Below are 7,124 nucleotides of genomic sequence, written 5' to 3' on the forward strand. Positions count from 1 at the left end.
GCAGCCCAGCCTCTCTCCATTGTGTGGGGTAATTTGAAGATATTAGGCTGTCAAGGGCACTATAAATCAGCCCTGCTGCTCAGGGAGGTGACCTATATCCTACAGTCTGGTGTCTGCTTGACCTTGGCAGGGCCTGAGACGACCCAGCCCTCTCAGTATATCTAAGATCAAAACTCCCTCATGGTTGATTATCACTCTCTGAACTCACCCTGGTGGTCACCGTGGGCTGAGCTGAGAACCCAGAATGGAAGTTACTGTGCAGGCTAGGAAAAGTGCAGCCACTGCCCACAGGGAACTGCCAGGAGAAGGTGAAATCCAGCACCTGCCCTGGTGAATTCCCCATCTGTCAGCATCCTTTAGAGTGGTGGGAGAGACAGGGCTACTGCTCTCAGGGCATGCCAGTTTGCTGAGACAGTGCTATGGTCAAAAGATGAAGATAGGTACACCGCTGTGCGTCCTCCGGGGTTCCAGAGCAGCATGTTACATTCACACGGGAAAACTATGAGAGGAAACCCAACCCACTAAGTACAGCCCTGCTGCTGTGGGATGACTACAGCAGGCACATAATGGGCCTGTCAACCTTGTCTGAGTGTGTGTATGTGTGTGTGTGTTTGTGTGTGTGTTATACATGTGTGTACTTTCTTTGTCACTCTTCTCCTTATTTTTGGAGGTAGGATCTCTCACTAATCCTGGAGCCCACTGATTCATCAAGCCCACCTGGCCAACAAGCCACAGGGAATCAGACTCAGGCCCTTGTGCTTGCATGGCAAGCCCCTTACCCACTGGGCCATCTGCCCAATCTCTGTCCTGATTCTTTTTCAGAGTCCTGCAGTGAGTATAGAGTTCCCCTTGGCTGAGCACCTGTCTTACACTCAGCCCTGGGGGTGTCAGGGTACCATGGTGTGACTTACACTTGCTACTGGTAAATTCCAACACTTATTCTGGTCACCAGTGCCAAAAGAGAGTGGTAAAGAGGCCATGGGCTCTGCTGCCAGATCACCTGGGTCCAATCTAGACTCTGTGCTTCCCTGGCCATGTGATGACTTGCTTTCCCACACTTTGCCTATGTTCTCTCCTCCAAAACACAGTTTGCTCATGCTAGGAGAGGAGGCATGGGAAAGGCTCAAGAGAGATAGCCTGCTGCTGGTCATTCAACTTCTTAAGTGCCCCATACCTCTGCCCTCCCTTGGCCCTGAGATGTCAGTGTCTAATAGCTCTCCTTGGCCCTCCCAGGCCTCTTGACCTTGTTTTTAAATTTGTAAGCCATGAGTTAAGTAATGCACATGCCTGTTCGTGATGGGGGTGCCCCTGCCTCAGTGCACAAGTAAAGACAGGAGGTGACCTTACAGGGAAGGTTGTTCACTCAGGTCCTGAGGATTGAACTCAGGTCTCCAGATTTGTGCTGCAAGTGCCTTTCTCCACTGAGCCATCTCATCAACCCCATCAACTTTCTAAGATGACCCTTCTAAACTACATCTCTCCTCTGACTTCTTTGCACTCTTAAGACAAGCTCCACACTCCTGGTGTGCAAGGCTGGTCCCTAATCTTTGCCCTGCTGCTCCCTGATCGGCACACTGCCTATCAAATCATGTAACATTTCCTAAACAACCCTCAAACTTCGCCAGGTCCCTCTCACTGAAACGTCCTTTCCTATCGTCTCTATTTGGGCAACATTCTGCTCGCTGTTGACAAACCTGTGTGGCGTCCTCTTCCTGAGCGTTCCTCTCCTGAATTCTCACTCTTCTTTTGTCCTGTTTTGAGCTCTTACCTTTTGTCTTATGGCCTCTACCACCAGCAGCACCACCCCACTTCAGCAAGGGCTCCTCCACCCCCTGCACCCCCCCATCTCACCAGGAGCTCCTCTAAGCCTGTTCCTGTTCATTTAGCACGTGCTTTAGCACCCAGACCCCATGCCTGCTCCAAGTAAGATCCAAATGAAAGAGAAAGAACTAGCCCTGCCAGACAGATGCCCAGGGCTGGAAGGGAACTGAAGATAGGAAGAGAGGCCACAAGAGTAGACAAAGGCCTGGGGCCTTGGAGGTGTGGCTGGAGGGTACAAGGATCTGGAAAAGGGTCTCTAGATGGTAAGTTTTTTAAAGGAGTAGCATATGAGAGATGCTCCTGGGCGAAGCCTGGAGACTATGTTTAGTAACAGTAGTAGGACAGTCCAGGAGCTGGGGCAGTAAAGTTACAAGGAAACCAGCCTGAGAACATAGCAAGACCATGTCAAAAAAACAACAAGAACCACAACAGCAATAACACTGCTCACATGGTAAAAATAGCATTTCCTTTCTGTTTCCCAGTCTCCTCATTCTTGAGGAAAGAAACCTCAATCAACACTACAGTCCCCTTAACAGCCTCCGACCCTGTCAATCATCCTAGCCCATCAAACCAAGCCTATCATGAGTTCAGAACCTGCAGGAAGCAACAGCATCTAGTCAGACATGTCTGCCTCGTCGCATTCTGTGAATGACAATCGATTCTCATTTTTTCTTTTTTCTGTAGTAATATAAGAGCTCCTCTACAAATATGCTTGTTGAAATGGAAGGTGGGTTAGTTTATGAAGATGAATGAAATAAATATTTAAATGGGTGGTCCAGAACATGCTAATGGAAATAGACAGCTGAGTAGGTGGAACAGGGTGTCAACAGCATCTTCACAAGCCTAACACACAGGACACTCTTAGACCAAGGCTAGTGGGGATTCTGAGTACCGTCCTCCCTTTGTGATGGTTCTAAATCTCTACCCACATTGCCACCAGGCTCCAATGAAAACACCCAAGACCTGCTTCAATGTGCTCTGAGGCCCAGAGGCACTCTGATGTTCTTTCTCCCAGCCTTGCCAAAGACATACTGATATCAGTACTCTGGGACCGATGGTAATCCCAAGTCCCAGGGCTGGAGCTAGGTGGAAGATAGGTTAGGGCAGGTTGGGGTGGGCAGCTTCAGGGAGAGGAGCCACTTGCATGACCTTGACTTTTAGCAAATGCTAGCCTTGGTTTCACTTGGCTGTAGCTCAACCAGGGTTGGCGTGGTTTGCGTTCGGCTTGTTGTGGAGTCTACCTGCTGTGGCTGCTCTTCAGTTCATGGTTCTCCTGCTTCGCACCTCATAGCTCTGGGATTACAGGCATCTGCTTGCTTTTCCCTGAGGTTCACCTCTTTAGACCTCTCTGCATGGATCCAGGGATCCCTCTAAGCATCCTCTCCCGTCTGAGTTCAAATCAGGCACACATATTTCCTCTGTATCCAGGGCATCTCTGTATGTGTTTCCAGTGCCTCTACCACTGAGGTAGAGGCCTCCTCACTAAACCTCCTGGGACAGTGCAGTGGAGACAAGAGTAGTGTGCCAGTGAGGTGAGACTGTCTCACTCTTCCTATCCTTGAGGCCTTGACGTCAGATTCCCCATAGGAAGTCCTCACCTGCACAGTTGCCGGGAACCTAAATACAGTGCAAAATGAAGGGATCCCAGGATGAAAGCCCAGCTGCCCCGTGTGTAGGTCCCCTCTCCCCTCCGCCCTCCTCCTCTTATCTACTCTCCTTCCTGTTCCCGCTCTTCCCTCCCCACCTACCCTTCTCCCCACACCTTCTTTCTTTCTTATCTTTTCTGCTCCCAGGTCTTCTTCCCCTCTCCACATCTGGATCTACTTTCAACCCAAGGAAGAGCCAACCATGCTGGGTAACTCCTGTGGGCCAGATAGGCATTGGTACTGCAGTTTTGCACCGTCTTCTCCCTTCTTCCAGCTCTGCCTGCCATGGGAGAGGGACTGCCAGAGGTGAGGGAGCCTACCACGCTGGGCTGAATGAGAAACCTCCTTCTTTTACTCTCTCAGGGCTCAGGGGTCTTCCCTCTGAGCCCTACTTACCACTCCTCCTGGCAATGAGTGAGGAACACACCTCATGTGACTCAGGATACCCTGCCCTCAGGTCCTTGTAAAAACAAATTGTCTCTGTAGCCCATGTCCAGACTGCAGTTAATGTTGGAAAATTATAGCACATCTTGGGACACTATCCTGACTGTGAGTGGCACTAATATGCTTTTTTTTTCCTTTTCGTTGAACCACCTGGATGACGTGGAATCAACCCTCTTGCTTACTATTACCCTTTGCTTTAGTTAATTAGACCCCACACTAGTCTCCCAAGTACAGTCCCAGCCCTCAGAGCACAGATGGAGGTGAAAAGAAGGGCTTTGAAAATCAGAGAGACAGAAAGGGGAACACTGAGTGAATTCTGCCTGCAAGGTGTCAGGGAAAGTGGTCCCTACTAAGGATTTGGGGACTAAAGAGGAGACAAGGCTCTAGCTATAGAAGCCTCCTGCTTGCCTGTACCCAGCCAGCCAACCCTTCTGCCACAGCTTTCTCGCCAGCACTGTGTGTCCTTGAGCTCAGGTGGGGCCAGAAGGTCCTGAGTCATTATGAGGATGGATGCTGGCCGAAGAAACACAAACATGACTCATGGCTTCTCTCCTGGCTCGTGGGCCCACCCGTTCAGGAGCCACCTCTGCAGGCGGGCATTTGGATTGGTGCACAGCTGGATGTGCCTACATGTACTTTCAACGGCGACTCTCCTTTGTCACTTATCACCGCCCCACCTAGCCAAACCCCACCAAACCAAGGTGCCCTGAGTCTTCCATCTTTTTAAGGAATATTGCTTCCCCTCACCCTCAAACCAGCCTCCTCATGGTAAGTGTTAGGTGTGTCTTTCCTTGAGTCAGTACTGTGTCCTACACAATGCTCTTAGGGCTGAGGATAAAATGGTGCACAAGTCCCAGTCCATAAAGTATCTGCCCAGAAATCATAAGAACCTGAGCTCAGTTCCCATGCAAAAAGCTAAGTCTGGCAGTGGACATCTGTATTCCCTCTGCTGGGGAAGCAGAGGCAAGGAGATTCATAGGCAGTCTAGCCAAATGGGTGAGACTTGAGAGATGTTTCATAAGTGGAGTGCTTGGCTTCTGGCCTACACATCTATGCAAATACAAGTTTACCTCCACACACACATGTGCATATCCGTGTGAACACACGTAACACACACACACACACACACACACACACACACACACACACACACACATACCAATAAAAATCAACCCCCATCACCTTGAACATCTGTAGGACAAATCAGACTCCCCCAGAAGTCAATAGTGAAGTAAATGTTATTTGTCTGAGGGATCTGGAGCAGTCACTGGAGAGCTACCACCTGAGTGAGGGGTGAGCAAGAGTAATCATGACAGAAGGATAGATGGAAACACTCTGAGAGATGGACCAATTGTCTTGATGTGGAAAGAGAAAAGTGATCACAAGTCAGATACCGAGCATGGACAAAGGGCTACAAGCTTCATCAAGGAATATATTTTGGAAGGTAAACGCGATTACTACTTCATGTGAGGCTTAGATTAGCTGGGTTGAGCCCCAGCACACCATAAACATTATCCTGAGTCTTGGTGACAACGGGCATGCTTCTGCCCTTCCTTTTGGAGCTCTGGAGGACTTGGACGTCAATTATTTTACTTATTATTAGCTCATCCTTCTAGTGTGGAAGATCCTTCCTAAGATCAAGACCTAGGGTCAAGTGGATTCTGTTGAGGACACATAGCCCCTCCTTCAAGGAACCGGAAAGCTAGTTGTAGCAAGGTCCAAACTGTATGACTTGGAGCACGATGGTCTCCCTCAGAGGAGGAGATAGGAGTGATGCTCTCCATCCACCTAGCTAGCACAACCCCATTCTGAGTAAGTGGAGAAAGTAGCTCCTCCCAAATTACTTTCAAGGGCTGTGAAGCCACAGCCCTCATCTGGCTAGCCCCAGGACTCTGAGAAGCAACCTCTCTTGCTTCCACTAAGCGGTGCTATCGAGTCACTTTTCTGGTCTGTTTAGATGGTGGGGGCAGAGCCCAGGACTCCAGTGGGTGCTGTAGCCTTTTAACTCTGTGAATAAGAGAACTAGTCATCAGTAGACGTCAGTTGTTGCCTCTACCTTTCCCACTGAATGTAATGGTGAAAATCAGAAGAGGAAGGTATCCATATGAGACCCCAGAACTGCTGTGATGTCTGCCCTTTGTTCCTGGAGGCCCTGGAATCCAAGCCCACTGCTTAATTTTTTCCCCACTCCCCAGTTCTGAGCTTACTTATAGGCAAATGGCCTCAAGCATGTCTGCCGTTTCCCTGTATTCCTTCCTAACAGCAGTGGCCGCCACCCAAGCAAGGACAGAGCATGTTCCCTACCACACTAGAGCCTAGGGAACTCATATGCCCATATTCCTGTAAAGCAGCTTCCTTCGGGAGACAAACTCAAATGTCACAGGTAGGGCGATGACCGGAGACCCACAAGCAATCCATACCATTCTCATGAGTGTAGCAGTGTTTTGCTCTCTATACAACCCCCTCAAATGTGAATCACCCCCTATGTTCTATGTCACTTGACAGGAAGCTTATTGCTCTGATGGATAACCTGATATCTGGGGTTCAACCTCCACGCAAGCCTCGTGAAGCCCCTTCCTACATGGTTCCCACCTCTCAAGGGCCTGAAAACCATCCCTTCCCATGCCTCAGGCAGTTCTCTCAACTTTTCTCCTCCCTAAGGATCCCTAAGACTCCCTCTGATAAGGTTCACCCCAGCTCAGCCTTGCAGGATGCCACGGCTCTGGTTGAAAGTGACTCCAGAATTTCAAAGTCATAGACCAGTCATGACTTTCCTGCCATGTAGCTTGGACAAGGGACATTAGCAACACTCCATTCCTTTTTATAATAATGCCTCATATTGAGCTACCACAGACAAAGGGTTATACACCAAACTTGGTACTAAACTCGTTGGCTCCACAAGCTCATTTTTCCATCAGCACTATGTAGTAAAGGCATATTTACTCTTCACCTTGTGAAAGAGGAGTGTGGGCTCAGTATTCTGCCTAATTCTCCACCTCCAGTGGAGATGGGGCCCCGGGACTCAAGCAGAGATTCTCAAGCCCAAGGTTTTAGCCTCCTTGGCCAAATTGTCTTTCTTCTTTCCCCACATTCCACTCTACCTTGAAATTTCCATCATCCAGACAAATGAACAAACTATTGGAACTGATACAGAGCTAGTCAGGTCTTTCCTAGCCGGAGGCAATGAGCCCTCCCCACCCTTGGCATCTCTGC

General features: G+C 49.4%; 1 protein-coding gene across 1 annotated transcript in view; it reads right to left on the reverse strand.

Annotated features, from left to right (window-relative positions):
* Positions 1-7,124, reverse strand: part of LOC127200383 (keratin, type I cytoskeletal 17) — a 142,425-nt gene that overhangs the window by 95,935 nt on the left and 39,366 nt on the right. The window lies entirely within an intron of this gene.

This window comes from Acomys russatus, chromosome 16 (assembly GCF_903995435.1).
Source record: "Acomys russatus chromosome 16, mAcoRus1.1, whole genome shotgun sequence".
NCBI lineage: Eukaryota > Metazoa > Chordata > Mammalia > Rodentia > Muridae > Acomys > Acomys russatus.